We start from the raw sequence: 20,183 nt of genomic DNA, 5'->3' as shown, positions 1-20,183 counted from the left end.
ATGGTTACTTTTATGTGTCAAATTCACTATTTGGCTAACTATTATTTGTAGGTGTGTCTGCCAGGGTGTTTCTGGATGAGATTATCATTTGAATCAGTGGACTGAATAAAGCAAATTGCCCTCCTTAATGTGAGTGGGACTCACCCAATCCAGTGAAAGCCTGAAGAAAACAGAAAGGTAGGAAAGAATAATTTCTCTCTGCCTGACTGTCTTTGAGTAGGGACATCAGGCTTCTCCTTGAACTAAGACTCTGATAGACTACAACTTTACTATCAGCTCTCCTGGTCTCCAGCTTGCTGACTGCGACTTCTCTACCTTCATAAACATGTAAGCCAAATCCTTAGAGTCAATCAATCAATCTACCTACCTACCTATCTCCCTCCCTCCCTCCCTCCCTCCCTCCCTCCCTCCCTCCCTCCCTCCCATTGGTTCATTTTTCTGGAGAACCCACAACATGTGGTTAGTGCCTATTATTTTTCATAGCACAAATAGTTTTACTGGATAGTTGATGTACTATATTAAGAATAGTATGGACCTGGTTGGTTTGCTCAGTGGTTAGAGCATTGGCCCTCAGACCAAAGGGTCATGGATTTGATTCCTGGTCAAGGGCACATACTTCGGTTGCAGGCTTGATCCCTGGCCCCAGTCAGTGTGCGAACGGGAGGCAACCAATCAATGTGACAACCAAACAAAAAATGCAGACTTAATGCCGAAACCAGTTTGGCTCAGTGGATAGAGCGTCGATCTGCGGACTGAAAGGTCCCAGGTTCGATTCTGGTCAAGGGCATGTACATTGGTTGCGGGCACATCCCCGGTAGGGGGTGTGCAGGAGGCAGCTGGTCGATGTTTCTCTATCATCAATGTTTCTAGCTCTCTATCCCTCTCCCTTCCTCTCTGTAAAAAAATCAATAAAATATATATTTTTAAAAATGCAGACTTAAATACTAACATATCAATAATCGTAATACATGTAAATCAATAAGTGTAAATGGTCTATATGCACCAATTAAAAGACAGACATTAGCAGAGTAGATTGAAAAAAAAAGAACCAACTTTATACTTCCTACAAGCAACTCATTCCCAATAGAATTATATACTTAAGTAGGTTGAAAATAAAAGGATGGAAAAAGACAGACTATGCAAGCATTAATTAAAATAAAACAGGTATGGCTCTATCAAGTAGACTTCAGCAAGGGAAATTATCAGAGACAGAGAGTAACATTACATCATGTCAATCCACCAAGAAGAAAACTAAAGGTGTATGTACCAAACAAAAGAGCTGCAAAATATGTGAAGCAAAAACTAATAGAACTGAAAAGAATAACAGACAAATATACTATTAAAGCTGGAAATTAATACCTCTTTCTAACATTAATCAAGAAGTCAGTAAGTCAGCAGTGATATAGAACTCAATAATACCATCAACCAACACAACCTAATAAACTTTTATAGAAAACTCCACCAAACAACAAAACACACATTATTTTCAAGTGACTGTGGAATATATATCAAGAGTGACAGTATCTTGACCTACAAAACAAACCTCAAATGATTTAAAAGAACTGAAATCACACAGTCTATGCTCTTTGACCACAATGAAATCAAACTAGAAATAAGAAAAAGATAACATAAAATTGTCCACACTTGGGAACAAAATAACACACTTCTAATTAATCCATGAGCCAGAGAAAGTCTCAAGGGAATGAAAAAAAAACCAAACACATTAGACTGAATAAAAATGAAAATACAACATATCAAAATGTGTATGATGTAGCTAAAACAACACAGAGAAAAATTCATAGCACTAAGCATGGACATTAGAAAAGAATAAAGGTCTCAAGTCAATGATATAAGCTCCCATCTCAAGAAACTAGAAAAAAAAAAGCAAATTAAACTCAAGATACGCAGAAGGAAATGTAAAGAGCAGAAATCTATGAAATTGCAAAATTAAGACCACAATGAAATACCACTACTCATCTATTGGAATGGCTAATATGGAGAATAGTGATAACACCAAGTGCTTAAGAGGATGTAGAGACACTGGGTCATTCATACATTGCCAGTGGAAATTACTTGACAGTTTCTTAAGAATATGAACACAAGACAGTGATCCCATCTGGCCAGGAAACTCGATGCACAGTTTTGCCTGATTCAAGACCTCAAACAACGAGCCTTGCTGGCTTGGGAGCCAGTTATGCTGCCCCGTTGGGCAGGGATTCCAATTCTTAACTGTCTACTGCTGAGTGCAGCCTCCAGTCCCACCCCACCAAGAAACCTGGCCAGAGCACCTGGGAAACTAAATAGGCCAGTAGTACATAAGCAGAGCACCCAACCAGTGATTCTGCCCATCTGCAAAACCCAGCTGGTGACCCCATATGGCCAGGAAGGTTGGTGCACAGTTTTGTCTTATTCAGGTTCCCAGCTAGCAAGCCATATCAACTGTGGCACCTGTTACCCGACCAGTTTGGGAAGCAAATTCGAAGCCCTGTGTAGGGCTGAAAACAGCCTCCAGGCCTACCAAACCATGTAGCCTACCCAGAATACCTGGGTAGCTGCAGAGCCCAACCTACAGCTCCGCTTACAATGGCACTGGAATAGAGAGCTGAGCCAACATGACACCACTAAAGGAAAGTAATAAAGCTCCAATAACTAACCCTAAAGAAAAGGAGATTTATGAACTGTCTGCGAAGAATTCAGAATGATCCTCTTACAAATATTGACTGAACTACAAGGAAACACAGACAGTTAAATAAAACTAGAGGCCCAGTGCAGGGATTTGTGCACTGGTGGGGTCCCTCGGTGTAGCCTGCGGGGATTGGGCCGAAATTGGCAGTCCACCACCACCGGCTGCCCCTGCTCATCCCCGCCACTGTTGTTCAGTAGGCTCGCTGCCACTCTGCTGTGGTCTCTGGGCTACAGAGGCCAGCACTGAGCCCTGCATCTGGTGCCCATTGATCAACTGAGCAGCATTCCTGCTGTGGGAGTGCACTGACCACCAGGGGGCAAATCCTGCATTGAGCGTCTGCCCCTGGTGGTCAGTGTGCATCATAGTGACCGGTCAACAAGTCGTTCAGTTGTTCAGTCATTTGGTCACTTAGGCTTTTATATATATAAACTAGGGGCCCGGTGCATGAAATTCATGCACTGGGGGGGCCCTCAAACCAGCCTGCCCCCTCTCACATACTGGGAGCCCTCAGGGGATGTCCTACTGAGGCGACCGGACTGATCAGGGGAAGGCACCAGCCCATCACCCCGCTGCTGCAGCCACTGCCAGTCACCGCAGCCACCAAGGTGTTTTCATCAACACGGACTCCAGTCCCTTCATCATGAAAAAATGACAACTTTCTTTAGGCATTTTCAAGCTGTGTCTTTCATAGGATATGACATTTCTTTCTTTCTTTCTTTCTTTTTTTTTATCCTCTCCTGAGGATATGTTTCCATTGATTTTTAGAGAATGTGGAAGAGAAAGGGCAAGACAGAGAGAAACACCAAAGTGAGAGGAACTCTTTGATTGGTTGCCTCCTGCATGAGCCCTGACCTGGGCCCCAGCCAGGGAGGAGCCTGCAACCGAGGTACATGCCCTTGATCAGAATCGAACCAGACCCTGCAGTGGCCAAGCCTAGGCATTATCCACTGAGCCAAACCAGCTAGGGCAGGATATGACATTCCTTAGCCCTCCAGCAGCGGACCTTCATTTTTTTCTCCAGGAGTGTGGTGGAAAAGCCCTAGATCACCTTTTAGGATTCTTATACTCAAGTTACTAAGAATATCACCAGTGGCAAACAGGGAGCTTAGCCAATGAGCGGTCAGAAAAGCTATTTCCTCTGTAGTTCACACCTATCGCCTCTGATGTCTGGCTCCGCCCCTGCCAAGGCCTAAAGCCTCCAGGCCTGGACAGGGGACCCCCAGCTCCCTCCGATCGCCCGATTGCCAGGCTCTGCCCCTGCCCAGGCCCCAAGCATCTGGCCTGGATAGGGGACCCCCAGCTCCCTCCGATCACCTGGCTCCACCCATGCCCAGGCCCCAACCCTCTGGCCCGGGCTTGGGGCCTGGACAGGGGACCCCCAGCTCCCTCCAATCGCTAGCTCCACCCCTGCCAGGCCTATAGCCTCGGGGCCTGGGCAGGGGCCCCACAGCTCCCTCTGATTGCCCGGCTCCGCCCCTGCCCAGGCCCCAAGCCTCTGGCCGGGGCTTGGGGCCTGGACAGGGGACCCCCAGCTCCCTCCAATCACCCGGCTCCGCCCCTGCCCAGGAGCCCCCTGGCTCAGGCCCTTCCCAGGTTGCTCAGGACCCATGGGGGACCTACCTCAGAGTGACCTGTGTGCTGAGAAAGTTCCCGGGACCCAGGCTGCTGGGCGCCTACGTATGCAAATTAACCTCCATCTTTGTTGGGTTAATTTGCATACTCACTCTGATTTGCTGTATGCATAGCGGAGGTACAGTCAATTTACATGTTTGTCTATTATTAGGTATGATGAGCAAAATAATGCATGAACGAAATGAGAATTTCAACAAAGAATTAAAAATTATTAAAAAATACCCAGCAATTTTAAAGTTGAAATATATGACTGGCCTGAAGAATTCATTGGAGAGTTTAAACATCAGACTCAGTCAAGCAGAAGAAAGAATCAGTTTACTAGAAGGAGGAGCACAAAGGAAAATAAAAAATGAAAAAGTGAAGAAAGCATATGGGACTCATAGGATACCATCAAAAGAACAATATATGCATTATGAGAATGCCAGAAGGAAGAGAAAGAGGAAAGGACAGAAAGTATTCGTAAAGCAATAATGGCTGAAAACTTCCCCAACCTGCAGAGATAAATGGACATCCAGAGTCATGAGGCCCAAAGGATGCCAAATAGTGCTACACAGAATCACATCATAATGACATTGTCAAAAGTCAAAGACAGAACGATATTGAAAGAAGCAGAAGAGTAAAACATCACATACAACCCCCCCCCACCACCACCACACCCCCAATAAGACTATGGGCAGAAACTCTGCAGACCAGAGTTTGAGGTGATATATTTAAAATATTGAAAGAAAAAAAAATTATCAGCTAAGAATACTATACCTGGCAAAGCTGCCTCTCAGAAAAAATGAGAAGTAAAAACTTTCCCCAAAAAACAAAAGCTGAGGGAGTTCATTACTACTACACCTGCCTTACAAAAAAATACAAAAAATCAAGCAGAAATAGGATGCTAACTAAAATCATGAGAATATATGAATATTAAGTGTAACACTAACTAGTAATGGTAAATACACAGTCAAAGTCAAATTCTCTAATACTGTAATGGTGCTACATAATTGAATGACAACTCTAGTTTAAAAGTTAAAAAACAAACATATTAAAAATAACTATAAATACAACTATTTGTTACTGAATACACAATATAAAACTGATATAAATTGAAACACCAATAACCTAAAATATACCAGGGGAGGAAGGGGGCAAAAATGTCCAGTTTATATGTAAGCAAAATTATCAGCTTAAAGGGTGTTATATTTTATGTAAGCCTCATGGTAACCAATAAGGAAAAACCTATAGTAATTACACAAAATATTGTGATACAGGAGTCTAAGAATATTGCTACAAAAAGTCATCAAATCACAAATAAGACAGAAAGATAAAAAGCAAGGAACAAAGGATATACAAAACTGTCAGAACACAATTAACAACATGGCAATAGCAAGATTTTACCTAACAATAATTACTTTACTAGTAAATGTAAATGGATTAAAGTCTCCAATCAAAGGACAGAATGGCTGAATGGATAAAACACAAAATCCAGCCCTAGCCGGTTTGGATCAGTGGATAGAGCATCGGCCTGCAGACTGAAGGGTCCCAGGTTCGATTCTGGCCAAGTGCACATGCCTGAGTTGCTGGCTTGATTCCCAGTGGAGGGGTGTGCAGGAGGCAACCGATAGATGATTCTTTCATCATTGAAGTTTCTACCTGTCTATCCTTCTCCCTTCCTCTCTGAAATCAATAAAAATATTTAAAAACAAAAACAAAACAAAACACAAAATCCAACAATAAGCTGCCAACATAAAACTCACTTTGGCAATAGACACACACAGAATGAGAGTAAAGATGTATTGAAAGATATTTTAAACTAGTGGTCATTAAAAGAAAGCATGGGGTAGTTGTACTTATAAAAAAATAGATTTTAAGCTAAAAATGGTCAAAAGAGACAAAGATGACAATGGGGTCAATCTATCAAGAAGATATAAAACTTATAAATATTCATACACCCAACATCAGAGCATCAAAATATATAAAGCAAATATTAACAGAACTATCAGGAGGTACAAACAGCAAAACAGTAATAATTGGGGACTTTAATACCCCCACTTTCAACATGGATAGATCATCCAGACAGAAAAATCAATAAGTAAACAGAGGATTTGAACAGCATTATAGATCAAAGAGAACTAACAGGTGTTTACAGAACATTCTGTCCAACAAAAGCAGAATAATGATTCTTCTCAAGCATAAACAGAACATTTTCTAGGATAGACATATGTTAGGCCACAGAGCAAGTCATAGCAAATTTCAGAAGACTAAAACCATTTCAACTCTGTTTTCTAGCCATAATCATATGAAACTAGAAATCAGTAATGGGAGGAAAATGAGAAAATTGGCAAATATTTGGAAATTAAACAAAACATTCTTGAACAACAAATGTATCAAATAAGCAATTAAGCAGGAAATAAAAAGTATCTTGAGACAAATGAAAATGAAATTACAACATACCAAAACTTATGGAATGAAGAAAAAGTAGTTCTAAGAGGAAAATTTATAGCAATAAATGCATAAATCAAGAAAAAGATATCAACTAAACAAATTAATTTTACATCTCAAGAAACTAGGGAAAGGAAATAATAAAGATTAGAGCAGAAATAAATGAAATAGGAAAAAAATAAAAAGATTGACAAAACTAAGACATAGTTCTTTGAATAGATGACAAAACTGTACCTAGACTAACCAGAGAGAAGGGAGAGGTGGAGAGATCACAAATGCATAAAATTGTAAATAAAAGAGGAGACATTGTAACTGATATCACAGAAATACAAAGGGTCATAAGAAACTACTATGAACATTTATACATCATCATACCAGATTACCTAGATGAACTGAATAAATTCCTAGAAACAACCTCCCAACTCTGACTCATGAAGAAATAGAAAATCTGACCAATTACTATAAGATTGAATTAATAATCGGAAACCTTCCAACAAAGAAAAGTCCAGGAGCAGATGAATTAATGGGTAAAATTTACCAAACACTTAATAAAAAAGAATTAAGGCCAATCCTTCTCAAACATTTCCAAAACAACTGAAGAGGAAGGAACACATAAACTAATTTTACAAGGCCATCATTACTGTAATACCAAGCCACATAAAGCCATTACATAAAACTAGATGCCAATCCCTAATAAATATAGATGCAAAAAAATCTCAACAAAATATAAGCAAGCCAAATTCAACAGCACATTATAAAAAGATTATATTCCACTAGAGGCCCGGTACATGAAATTCGTGCACGGGGGTGTCCCTCAGCCCAGCCTGCACCCTCTCCAATCTGGGACCCCTCGAGGGATGTCCGACTGCCCGTTTAGGCCTGAGTCGGACATCCCTCTCACAATCCAGGACTGCTGGCTCCCAACTGCTCACCTGCGTGCCTTCCTGATTGCCCCTAACCGCTTCTGCCTGCCAGCCTGATCACCCCCTAACCACTCCCCTGCCAGCCTGATTGATGCCTAACTGCTCCCCTGCCAGCCTGTTTGCCCCTAACTGCCCTCCCCTGCAGGCCAGGTCCCCCCAACTGCTCTCCCCTGCAGGCCTGGGTTCCCCCCTAACTGCCCTTCCCTGCAGGCCCAGTCACCCCCAACTTCCCTCCTCTGCCGGCCTGGTCACCCCTAACTGCCCTCCCCTGCAGGCTTGATCACCCACAACTGCCTTCCCTTGCAGGCCTGGTCCCTCCAAACTTCTCTCCCCTGCTGGCCATCTTGTGGTGACCATCTTGTGTCCACTTGGGGGCAGCCATCTTTGACCACATGGGGGCAGCCATCTTGTGTGTTGGAGTGATGGTCAATCTGCATATCACTCTTTTATTAGATAGGACAGAGGCCTGGTGCATGGGTGGGGGCCAGCTGGTTTGCCCTGAAGGGTGTCCCGGATCAGGGTTGAGGTTCCCTTGGGGTGTGGGGTGGCCTGGGCGAGGGGCCTGTGGTGGTTTGCAGGCTGGCCACACCCCCGGCAACCCAAGCGGAGGCCCTGGTATCTGGGATTTATTTATCTCCTACAATTGAAACTTTGTAGCCTGGAGCGGAGCCAAGCCTCCTGCTCGCTCCGTGGCTGCCGCCATTTCTGTTGGAATTTATATATCTTCTATAATTGAAACTTAGTAGCTTTGAGTGGAGGCCTAGGACCTCCAGGGTGTGTGGAAAGCTTGGCTTCCTCCATCGCCATGGAAACTCAAGCCTCCCTCCTGCTCGCCTCTGTGGCCGCAGTCATCTTGGTTGGGGTTAATTTGCATACTCGCTCCTGATTGGCTGGTGGGCATGGCTTGTTGGTGTAGTGGAGTGATGGTTAATTTGCATATTACTTTTTTATTAGGATGATTCATGCCTGGTATGCAACTTATACAAAACAGTAAATGTGATTCATTACATTAATTATAAAGATACAGATCGTTATGATCACTCAATAGATCCAAAAAAAGTATTTGAAAATTCAGTCTCTATTCATAATAATTCTCAACAAACTAGACCTAGAGTTTATTATGTTAAGCAAAATAAGTCAGTTAGAGAAAGACAACTATCAGATGATATTACTTATATGTGGAACCTAAGGAACAAAATAAACTGACAAACTAAATAGATCCAGAGGCATAGAAGCATGCAACAGACTAAGGAATCTTGGAAAGAAAGGGAGAGGCAGGCAGTAAGAGATTAACCAAAGAACTTATATGCACACTAGGGACCCAGTGCACGAATTCATGCATCTTAAAAGGAACTGTGGGCCGCGAGACTGTGGTGGGCACAAGGGCAGGTCTCAGCCCATCCTCCACGCCCCTGCCTGACCCCTCCTGCCACGGCCCCCGGCCCCCTGTCTTCTGGCCGCCGCCGCTCCCATGTGTGAATGGTGTTGGCCCTGCTTGCATCCGCTGATGGTATAGAGCAACTGGGGTCAGCGCCAGCGCCAGCAGTGGATGCGAGTGGTGGCTGCTGCCATGATCGCCCCTCAGGAGCAAAGAATTTCCAGTAACCACCAGAGGCTCATCCCTATGACAGTGACGTGCACCCTGCCTTGGTCTGGTGCTTCCGCTCACCTGCTCTACAATCCCGCCGTGGCCAATGCCTGCCATGTTCCGCATGCACCCCCTGGTGGTCAGCGCACGTTATAGTGACGGGTTGTTCAGTTGTTCTGCCGTCCGGTCTATTTGCATATTAGGGTTTTATATATACAGATATGCATTGCCCGTGGCCACAGACAATAGTGCTGTGAAGGCCTGAAGTGGGACGGGAACCAGATGGAGGAGCAATGGGGAAAAAGGAGGGACATCTATAATACTCTCAATAATAAAGACAAAAAAAATCTCAACACAATAATAAAGGCAAACTATAACAAGCCCACAGCTAACATCATGCTCAATTGTGCAAGTTGAAGGCTTTTTCTCTAACATTGGGTTTAAGAAAAGGGTGCCCACTCTCACCACTATTCAACATTCTACTGGAAGTTCTAGCCAGAGTAATCAGGCAAGAAAAATAAATAAAAGGCATCAGAAGTGGAAAGGAAGTCAAACTGTCTTTTTTTTTTTTAATACATCTTTATTGTTCAGATTATTACAATTGTTCCTCTTTTTCCCCCATAGTTCCCTTCCACCCGGTTCCCACCCCACCCCATGCCCTTACTCCCCAACCCCCCATCCTCGTCCATAGGTGTAAGATTTTTGTCCAATCTCTTCCCGCACCCTTCACACCCCCTTCCCCCTGAGAATTGTCAGTCCACTCCCTTTCTATGCCCCTGATTCTATTATAATAACATTTATTCTGTTCCTCAGATTTTTTATTCACTTGATCTTTAGATTCACTTGTTACAGCATTTCATATAATATTGGTTTGGCGGTGATGAATGCCTTTAGCTTTTTCTTGTCTGTGAAGCCCTTTATCTGACTTTCAATTCTGAATGATGCCTTTGCTGGATAGAGTAATCTTGGTTGTAGGTTCTTGCTATTCATCACTTTGAATATTTCTTGCCACTCCCTTCTGGCCTGCATAGTTTCTGTTGAGAAATCAGCTGACAGTCGTATGGGTACTCCCTTGTAGGTAACTAACTGTTTTTCTCTTGCTGCTTTTAAGATTCTCTCTTTGTCTTTTGCCCTTGGCATTTTAATTATGATGTGTCTTGGTGTGGTCCTCTTTGGATTCCTCTTGTTTGGTGCTCTCTGCGCTTCCTGGACTTGTAAGTCTATTTCTTTCACCAGGTAGGGGAAGTTTTCTGTCATTATTTCTTCAAATAGGTTTTCAATATCTTGCTCTCTCTCTTCCTCTGGCACCCCCATAATTCAGATGTTGGTATGCTTGAAGTTGTCCCAGAGGCTCCTTACACTACCTTCATATTTTTGGATTCTTTTTTCTTTTTGCTTTTCCGGTTGGGTGTTTTTTGCTTCTTCATATTTCAAATCTTTGACTGGATTCTTGGGATGCTCTAGTCTGCTGTTGGATCTCTCTGTATATTATTCTTTATTTCAGTCACTGTATGCTTAATTTCTGATTGTTCCTTTTTCATATCCTTGAAGGTCTCACTAAATTTGAGAGGTTTCTGGAAGATTCTTGAGTAACCTTATAACCATGGTTTTGAACTCTATATCCAGTATTTTGCTTTCCACCATTTCTTTCATTTGTGACATATTTGTCTCTGCATTTTGTCTGCTTCCCTGTGTTGATAGAATGGCCTTGTGTGCTAGGTGTCCTATAGGGCCCAGTGGCTCAGCCTCCCCAATTATCTGAGGTGGACACCCTTGGTGCACCCCTTTGTGGGCTATGTGCACAATCTTGTTGTAGTTAAGCCTTGATTGCTGTTGGTATCACTGGGAGGAATTGACCTCCAGGCCAATTGGCTGTGAGGACCAGCTGTGTCTACAATGGGAGACCAGCTGTGCTGGAGACATCCTTATGGGGCAGGACTTGCTTCAGTGGGGCTTTGGTGCTCACTGAGTCTGCCCCTTGAGTGTGTCGCTTATGGATGTGAAGAGTTGTAATCTGGTGTGGTCTCACTCTGACCACCTGGTCTTGTATCTCCAAGGAGGTGCAATGTCGGCCACTGCCTGAGGCCACCCAGCAGGAGCTGCAGAGAGATCTTCAGATTCCTCCTCTTTGTTTGGGGATTGGAAATGCCCAGATGAGGCCCAGCTGTGAAGCAATGCAGGCTGCTGCTGCAGGGCCTTAGGCCTTCTTTTGGAAGCTTTGGAGCTCTCTGACCCAGCTGCAGTTTGTTATGTTTTAGGTTGCAAAAGGCCAGGCCATTCATATGCAAAAGCCACTGCGCACAGCTTGGGTAGGTTGTAATTGGATGGGGTGGGGTCTCAGGGAGTCACCAGGGCGGAGCAAACAGTAATGTCTGCCAGTCAGCCCTGCCCTGGAGAGGTCCCGGGGTCTCTGTGTCCTGCAGCCCCGTGCAGGAATAATGATCGCTGCGGGCACCTCCAAGAGAAAGCCGCCCTCACATTCCGGCCCAATGCCAGACAGTACAGTTTCTCTCCATATGAGTCTGGGTCCCCAGAGTCTCACCCAGAACTGGAGTTCAGAGCAATTGGGAGCTTGTATCTCCCTCCTGATTGAAAAAAACAATAGCACCCCCAGTTGCCAGCCCATTTCGTGCACGCCTCCATACGTCTGCACTTCCACACCTCTGCACCTCCTACCGGTCTCAATGTGCTTTTTTCTTTCCTTCTAGTTGTAGAACTTCCACTCAACCAGCTTTCCTGTGGTTCTGGATGATATTTGTTTTGTCTTTTAGTTGGAGTTTTGATGTGGTTGTAAGAGGCAGCAAGTACAGGTGTTTACCTATGCCGCCATCTTGGTTGTTCCCAAACTATCTTTTTTACAGATGACATGATTTCCTATATAGAAAAGCCTAAGGACTCAACCAAAAAAGTGTTAGAACTAATAAATGAATCCAGTAAAGTGGCAGGATATAAAATTAACATATAAAAATTAGTAGTACTACAACAAATTATCTAAAAATGAAATAATAAAAACAATTCCAACTACAATAGCATCAAAACCAATAAAATACACAGGAATAAATTTAACCAAGTAGGTGAAACATTTATATACTGAAAACTAAGAGACACTGATTAAAAAAGTTACATAAATGGAAAGATAACCCGTGTTCATGGATCAGAAGAATTAATATTGTTAAAATGTCCATACTACCCAAAGCCATCAGTAGATTTAATGCAATCCCAAGATTCCCAAGGCATGCACCGGCCCAGTAGGTTGGAATGTCTGAAAACCAAAAAGAGTTTCAGATTTGATCCTGGCCAGGGCACGTGTAGGAGGAAACCAAAAGATGTTTTTTTTTCTCTCTCTCTCTCTCTAAAAAAAATTAAAAAAAAAAAAAAGATTTCTAAGGCATTTTTCACACACACAAAAAAAAAACAATCCTAAAATTCATATGGAACTGAAGACTATAAATAGCCAAAACAATCCTGAGAAAAAAACAACATCAGACACATCACATTTTCTAATTTTAAACTATATTACAAGGGTAGTAATCAAAGCCATATGATACTGGCATAAAAACAGACACAACAGACTAATGGAAAAGAATCAAAAGCCTAGAAGTAAACATACAGAATCAACTAATACTTGACAGGAAGCCACAAATACTCAATGGAGGGAAAACATTGTCTTTCGTAAATAATGCTGGGAAATTGGATATTTACATGCAAAAGAAGTGAAATTCGACCTCTATCTCATACCACTCACAAAAATTAACTCAAAATCAATTAAAGATGTAAATGTAACACCTGAAACCATAAAACTCTTAGAAGAAAAATAGAGAACAAGCTCCTTGCCATTAGTAATAGCAATGATTTTTTTGGATCTGACACCTAAAGTCAAACAATAAAAACAAAAATAACCAATGGGACTACATCAAAGTAAGAAGCTTCTGCACAGTAAAAGAAACAACAAAATAAAAAGGCAACGTGTAAAATGGAAGGAAATATTCTGCAATCACATATCTAAGGTGTTACTATCCAAAATATATAATATACAGCCCTCGTCGGTTGCTCAGTGGTTAGAGTGTCAGCCCACGGACCCAAGGGTCTTGGATTGGATTCCTGGTCAAGGGCACATACCTGGGTTGCAGGTTCCCTCCCCATTCCTGTTTGGGGCGAATGCAGAAGGCAATCAGTTGATGTGCCTCACTCACATCGGTATTTCTCTCTTTCTCTCCCCATCTCCCCTCCCTTCCACTCTCTCTGAAAAGCAATGGAAAAAATATCCTCAGGTGAGGATTAACAACAACAACAACTCAGTAGCACAAAAATTCCAACTAATCCAATTAAAATGGGCAGTTGCCAAAATAATTTGGCTCAGTGGATAGAGCGTCGGCCTGTAGACTGAAGGGTCCCGGGTTCGATCCTGGTCAGGGGCACATGCCTAGGTTGTGGGCTCGATCCCCAAGAGGGGAGTGTGCAGGAGGCAGCTGATCAATGATTCTTTTCATCATTGATGTTTTCATCCTTCTCTCCCTCTCCCTTCCTCTCTGAAATCAATAAAAATATATTTAAAAAATAAAAAAAATAAAAATAAAAATGGGCAGCTGGGCTGGCATGCCTCAGTGGTTGAGCATCAACCTATGAACCAGGGTTCAATTCTTGGTTGGGGCCCAGTCAGGGCACATGCCAGGGTGCAGGCTCAATCCCAAAAATTTATAGATGATTTTTTATAGCAGCTTTAAACTGAAAGCAACCAAAATGTTGCTCAATAGATAAATGAGTATATAACTATGGTACATCCATATCATGGAATATACTCACCCTTAAAAAGGAATAAATTATTTATATAACAACTTAGATGAATTTCAAGGGCATTATGATGAGTGAAAAAAGTCAATCTCTAGAAATTACATACTATATGATTCCATATCTATACTATTCTTGAAATGACAAAATTAGAGACATGGAATACAGATTAGTGGTTTCCAGGGAGATTATGGTTCACAATCCTCAGTTGTGATTGAGGAAGATGAGGAGGTGGGTACGAACAAGATGGGGGTGGGGGGGTGAGGTAGGCACAAGAAGACCTTTGTAGTAATCTATAATCTGTAAGTTGATTGCAGTGGTAGTTACAGGAATCTATCTATATATGTGATAAAACAACAGAACTATATGTACCAATAACAAATTCCTGGTTTTGATTTTGGTCAATAATTTATATAAGTTATAACCACTGAAGAAACTGAGTGAAGGATACATGTGATCACTCTATACTATCTTTATAAATTCCTATATCTGCAATGTTTCAAAACAAAAATTGAAAGAAAAATACAATAAAATATAAATTCAGTTCAGAAACGATTTTGATATCCCAGTTTGTTCTAATTTACAACACATAGAAAATGCAAAGAAAACATTGTTGTTGTTTTTCGGTATCCATTTGTGGTTCCTCAGTTTTTAAAAACAAGTTGAGTAAGACAAAACAGCTAAAAGGTACCCAAACCTGAAACTTTCAAAAGGATAAAAACTGTATTTCTGCCTAGTGGCACAAATCTTGAGCATATTAATTTTAAAAAGCCCACACAGCCCTGGCCTGTGTGGCTCGGTTGGTTGGAGCATCACCCCATGTGCCAAAAGGTTGTGAGTTCAATGCCCAGTCAGGGCACATACCTAAGTTGCTAGTTTGATCCCTGTCAGGGCATGTAGGGGAGGAGCCTATAAATGCTTCTCTCTCATATCGATGCTTCTCTCTCTCCCTTCCTCTCTAAAAAAATAAGTAAATAAAATCTCATATGTAGCTATTCACTTGTATAAAGTTGCTAAAAGTTAAAGCCTTTCATGTATATCCTAATGACAAATCTATAAAGCTGAAATTTTTATTTCTTAAATTTGGTTTGAGTAAGGGTCCTAAATGGCTCATCAATCACTAGTGACTTCTATTGTGGCTCTTTGAGGGTTTGGCTTGCTCATCTGCCAAGTGGACACACCAACTACACTGTACTATTGTAATGCTTAATTGATATCATTAATATTAAATATTGTCAAGTGGTATGCAAATATTAATGGTTAAAATCAATAATGACATGTACTTAGCCAGTAACATTATTTTAATTCTTGGCAAAATATCTGTAAGGCATTTTTCCCCTCCAAACATTCTGCAAATTCAATATCATATTTCATTAATTTTGACACTTTTTTCCACATTGAACATATCTAAAATTGATAGGTATCTTAAAATCACTTTTGGTCAGGGAGCAGTCATGCCATATTTGTAACTATGTGTACACGCCTCAGAGTGTGAAGAATGGGTATCAGCATCTTAAAGAAAACCCTGGAGATAGATAACAATGGAAACTCATTTAAGAAATGATACATCACTAATGTTCGTAACAGAGAACGGTATGTGGTAAAATATGGACATCAAGACTCTGAGTTGAAAGTGAATTGGAAGAGTTAAAAAGATTCTGAATGTGAAGAAGTTTTAAGAGCATCTCAACTAATTTTGCTTATATATATATTTATATATGTACTAGGGGGGGATATATAATTTTTTTTAGAAAAGGACTTTCCATAAGTATAAAAAATTCCAAGTGATAAAAAGTTGCCATAGTTAAAATGGCATTTTTCTTTCTTAGTAGCACATAAAACAATGGTATATGTTATAGAACTGCATCTCAGCTTCATTTCACCTTCCTACTCAAAACATTGAATCAATTTTCAAAACTACTATGTTCTTGTTCTCTTTTGGTGTCTTCCATTAACATTTTATTTAAATAATTGAATCAATAAAAGTTCAAGGATCAAGCCTAAGGACCAAGCCTTTGATATAATGACAAAAAAAAAAAAAAAGTCACTCAATCAAGGCTTTGATTTCATTGGTCCCCCCAGTGGTATTAGTTTGGTCACTGATGTTGTAATGAAGAGCATGATTTCTGGCCTATTTTATTCCATATTTATTATAGAGTGCTAACTACATTGCCAGGTACTGAATTAGGCACTAGAGATGGCATGGAGAATAAAGTCAGACTTGGTCCCTGGTTTCTTGGTATTTAGTATCTAGTGGGAAAGACTGACAAATTATAAATTACTAGAGGCCCGGTGCACGAAATTCGTGCATGGGGGTGTGTGTCCCTCAGCCCAGCCTGCACCCTCTCCAATCTGGGACCCCTCGAGTGATGTCCAATTGCCTGTTTAGGCCCGATCCTACCGGGATCGGGCCTAAACGGGCAGTCGGACATCCCTCTCACAATCCAGGACTGCCGGCTCCCAACTGCTCGCCTGCCTGCCTTCCTGATTGCCCCTAACCACTTCTGCCTGCCAGCCTGATCACCCCCTAACCACTCCCCTGCCAGCCTGATGCCTCAAACTGCTCCCCTGCCAGCCTGTTTGCCCCTAACTGCCCTCCCCTGCAGGCCTGGTCACCCCAAACTGCCCTTCCCTGCAGGCCTGGTCACCCCTAACTGCCCTCCCCTGCAGGTCTGATCCCCCGCAACTACCCTCCCCTGCTGGCCTGATCGCCCACAACTGCCCTCCCTTGCAAGCCTGGTCCCTTCCAACTGCCCTCCCCTGCTGGCCATCTTGTGTCCACATGGGGGCAGCCATCTTTGACCACATGGGAGCAGCCATTTTGTGTGTTGGAGTGATGGTCAATTTGCATATTACTCTTTTGTTAGATAGAATTATAAATACTGTGAAGAAGCACCTGAGAAAATGAAATAAAAATGAACACTGTGAGGGGAAGTATTCAATTTCAGATAAAAATGGTAACAGTGAACACTTACATAGTGTTACTATGTGTCAGACTCTGTATTCCATACTTTATATACTCTTTAATCTTCTAAACCACTATTATCCCCATTTTATACACAGGGAAAAGGAAGCTTTGCGAATTTAACTTAATTGCCCAAGATGATGTAGCAAATAAATAGGGTGCTGGCATGTAAACTCACAGTCTAATCCCAGGTCCTTGTTTTCATCCACCACATTAGGGAGAGAGAGCCTTTCTGAGAAAAGTGTCATTTAAGTTGACACCTGAACGATGAGAAAGTAAGGGGCTGCTGAACAAAATTGTGTATAAAGCCCTGAAGTGGGAAAGGGTCCCAAGAAGACAGGGCACTTACAAGCATCAAATCCTGTCTTACAGCAAGGTGTAGGGGACAGGATTATAAAGGGGAAGGGCCTGAGGTGAGGCCTGGGGGTCTGCAGACATCAGCTTTTGTAATTAGTCATCAAGGGGGTGAGGTGATGTTGATGAGATGATGTTTTGACTCCTGGTGGGTCGGTCTGACCCTGCTTATCGGTTCTGCTTGCTGGATTCACAGCTGAGTAACCTCCCTAATCACTTCACACAGCCCTTGAAAAGGAAAAACTTACCTATCCTATATAATAAAAGGGTAATATGCAAATAGACCGACTGGCTCAACGACCAGTCGCTATGAGGCACTGGCCACCAGGGGGCAGACGCTCAATGCAGGAGCTGCCCCCTGGTGGTCAATGCGCTCCCACAGGGGGAGTGCCACTCAGCCAGGAGCTGGGCTGACATCCCCCGAGGGCTCCTGGACTGCAAAAGGGCGCAGGGATCTCCCCAGCGGGTCTCCCCCACCCCCAGTGCACAAATATCTTCACCGGACCTCTAGTTCACATATAAAAAACTTAACCCCCTATTCATATAAGTATATGTCCTAAGATTTAAAATGATTATTTCTCAGATTAATGCAGGTGGCCTATCTATTAGATTATAAGTCACCCCTATCACTTTCATCACTGAAATATAACTGAGAGCTAGGAGGTAGGTGAGATAGGACTCCAGAAGGCCAGTGCTACCTCATGCAGGATCCCATAAGCCACAAGAACCTGAAATTTTATTCTAAGTGCAATTGGAATCACAGAAGATTTTGAACTGAACAGTGATAGGATCTGATTTATATTTTTAAGTATCATTCTGGCTGATGTTTGAAGAATGAATTTTAAGAAGGTAAGAGAAATCGAGTCCAAGTTACTTATTTATTGAACACATTTTAAAAAGTTTACGGAGTAGCTAATATTGTGGCAAGCTCTTTCCAAGGTACTGCAAATACAGCAAAAACAATACAAAGTCCTGCACTCTGGAATAAACTTGAGTGGTACACACACACACACACACACACACACACACCCCTCTCTTTCCGCTACATCAACAATTTCTTCCACTCTACTGGACATTTTCCATCAGTGTACAAATTTTAGTACCTCCCATCTTTAAATAAACATCAAACAAAACTATATCCTTTGACCTTTTATTCCCCTCTAGCTATCATCCCATTTGCTACTCCCTAATTGAGAAAAACTTCTTTAAAGAACAGTCTATAGTGCCCTAGCTGGTTTGGCTCAATGGATAGAGCATCAGCCTATGGATTGAAGGGTCCTGGGTTCGATTCCGGTCAAGGGTACATGTCCGGGGTTGCAGGCTCTGTCCCCAGTAGGGGGCGTGCAGGAGGCAGCCCATCAATGATTCTCTCTCGTTGTTGGATGTTTCTACCTCTCTCCCTTCCTCTCTGAAATCAATAAAAATATATTTAAAAATAAAAACAAAAAACAGTCTGTAGTACTTCACCTCCAGTTAGCAGAAACCACTATAATCAGGGCCCTCCCTTTCACCCCACTAAAACAAGTATTACTAAGTAGAATGCCTTATACTTTACATTATCTTTACATTTTCTCTTATTGTAGCATTTTTGTACATGCTTTATCTGCTCTGCCCGATTGTAAACTCTGCCAGGTGTAAGCAGACCTTAACTATAACACATTGACACGGGCTTTTATAGTATTCGCTAAACTCATATATCAAGCGAGTATTTCATTTTACAGCTTTTTTTGCAGACTTGTGTATGTGTGTGTTCAAAACCCCACTTATCTGCAAAGTATTGAAGGGGGCTCATGATATCACGAAAAGCTACTAGAAACCAGCACAGATGAAAACGGAATACAACCCACGTTAAAGAGGATGACTGTGTTAATTAGTAATGCTGGCCTTTTATTGACATTCCTTGGCAGCCAAAGGAAGAAGAGAATCGGAATCCCACAGTGTGTGCAGCATTTCACCAACCACAAAGTTAGGCATTTACATTCACCTGCAGAGATCAACTTTTCCCCGGACCAAAACCCGGAAGGGGCTTTGACCACGAGGGCTGTCACAAAAGTCACCGACAGTCTACCTGGAACAACAGCTGTGGAAGCAGAGACATCGGTAAAAATAACGGAGCAAAGACAGAGTAGCTCCGAAGGGCTGCTGACGTTATTTAACTTGTCTCTGCTGCTTTCAGAGCAAGGACCCCCCCCCCCCCCCCCCCCGTGAGACGGTGGACCCCCCGGCGCCTCAACAAGAGAATCCTCCGCTTTCTCCCCTGGGATTCGGTCCAGGCTGGGCAATCGCAAAACAGCATGAGTCACTTGATGGTGAGAACCAAGGGTCAACAGGAGCCCAGCGGCTCGGGGGCAGCCTCGGCCCCACTGGGCTCCTTGGGGGCAGGAAGTGCCCTAGGGGAGCGGAGGGGTCCAACCCAAGGGGCTGGGGGCGGCAGGCAACGGGCACCAGGCAGTCCCTTCCCGGACGCGGAAACCTCTCCCGGTCCCGAACACGAAGGAGCGGCAGAGGCAGCCGAGGCCAAGGGGATCCTCTCTTCTGTGGGTCCCGGGGGTCTCCTGGAATAAGATGCTATCACCCCACTCGGTACCGACCCCGGAGATCACCCACCTGCCACGGCGGTATCCGAAGTCTCCACCCCAGTCTCCCGGCCTCCAGAGGGCTGACTGCGATTGGCTGGCGCCGCTGTCCCGTTAGCTCTTCTCCGCGTGTGAGTGGCACACCTCGCCGGCTCTCGGCCTTGGTCCCGCCTTCCGCTCGCGCCGAAGCACCGCCCCGTGACGTCACGCGCTGCCGCAGAGCGCAGAGGCGGGTCTCCGTCTC

General features: G+C 43.0%; 1 protein-coding gene across 2 annotated transcripts in view; it reads right to left on the bottom strand.

Moving 5' to 3' along the window:
• Positions 1–20,100, bottom strand: part of KBTBD3 (kelch repeat and BTB domain containing 3) — a 29,813-nt gene extending 9,713 nt beyond the window's left edge. Inside the window, exon 1 of one of the 2 annotated variants that reach the window (XM_079789255.1) lies at positions 19,971–20,100. The gene's annotated coding sequence lies outside the window, so the exon portion shown is untranslated. Of the gene's footprint in view, positions 1–13,375; positions 16,117–19,970 lie in introns of those variants that run through there. The other variant, XM_079789256.1, reaches the window with a different exon arrangement.
• Between the last annotated feature and the right edge of the window lie 83 nt (positions 20,101–20,183).

This window comes from Cnephaeus nilssonii (genome assembly GCF_951640355.1).
Source record: "Cnephaeus nilssonii genome assembly, chromosome: 13".
In the NCBI taxonomy this organism is placed as follows: domain Eukaryota; kingdom Metazoa; phylum Chordata; class Mammalia; order Chiroptera; family Vespertilionidae; genus Cnephaeus; species Cnephaeus nilssonii.
The sequence above is the reverse complement of the archived record's forward strand: the minus strand, read 5'-3'. Positions and strand labels throughout refer to the sequence as shown.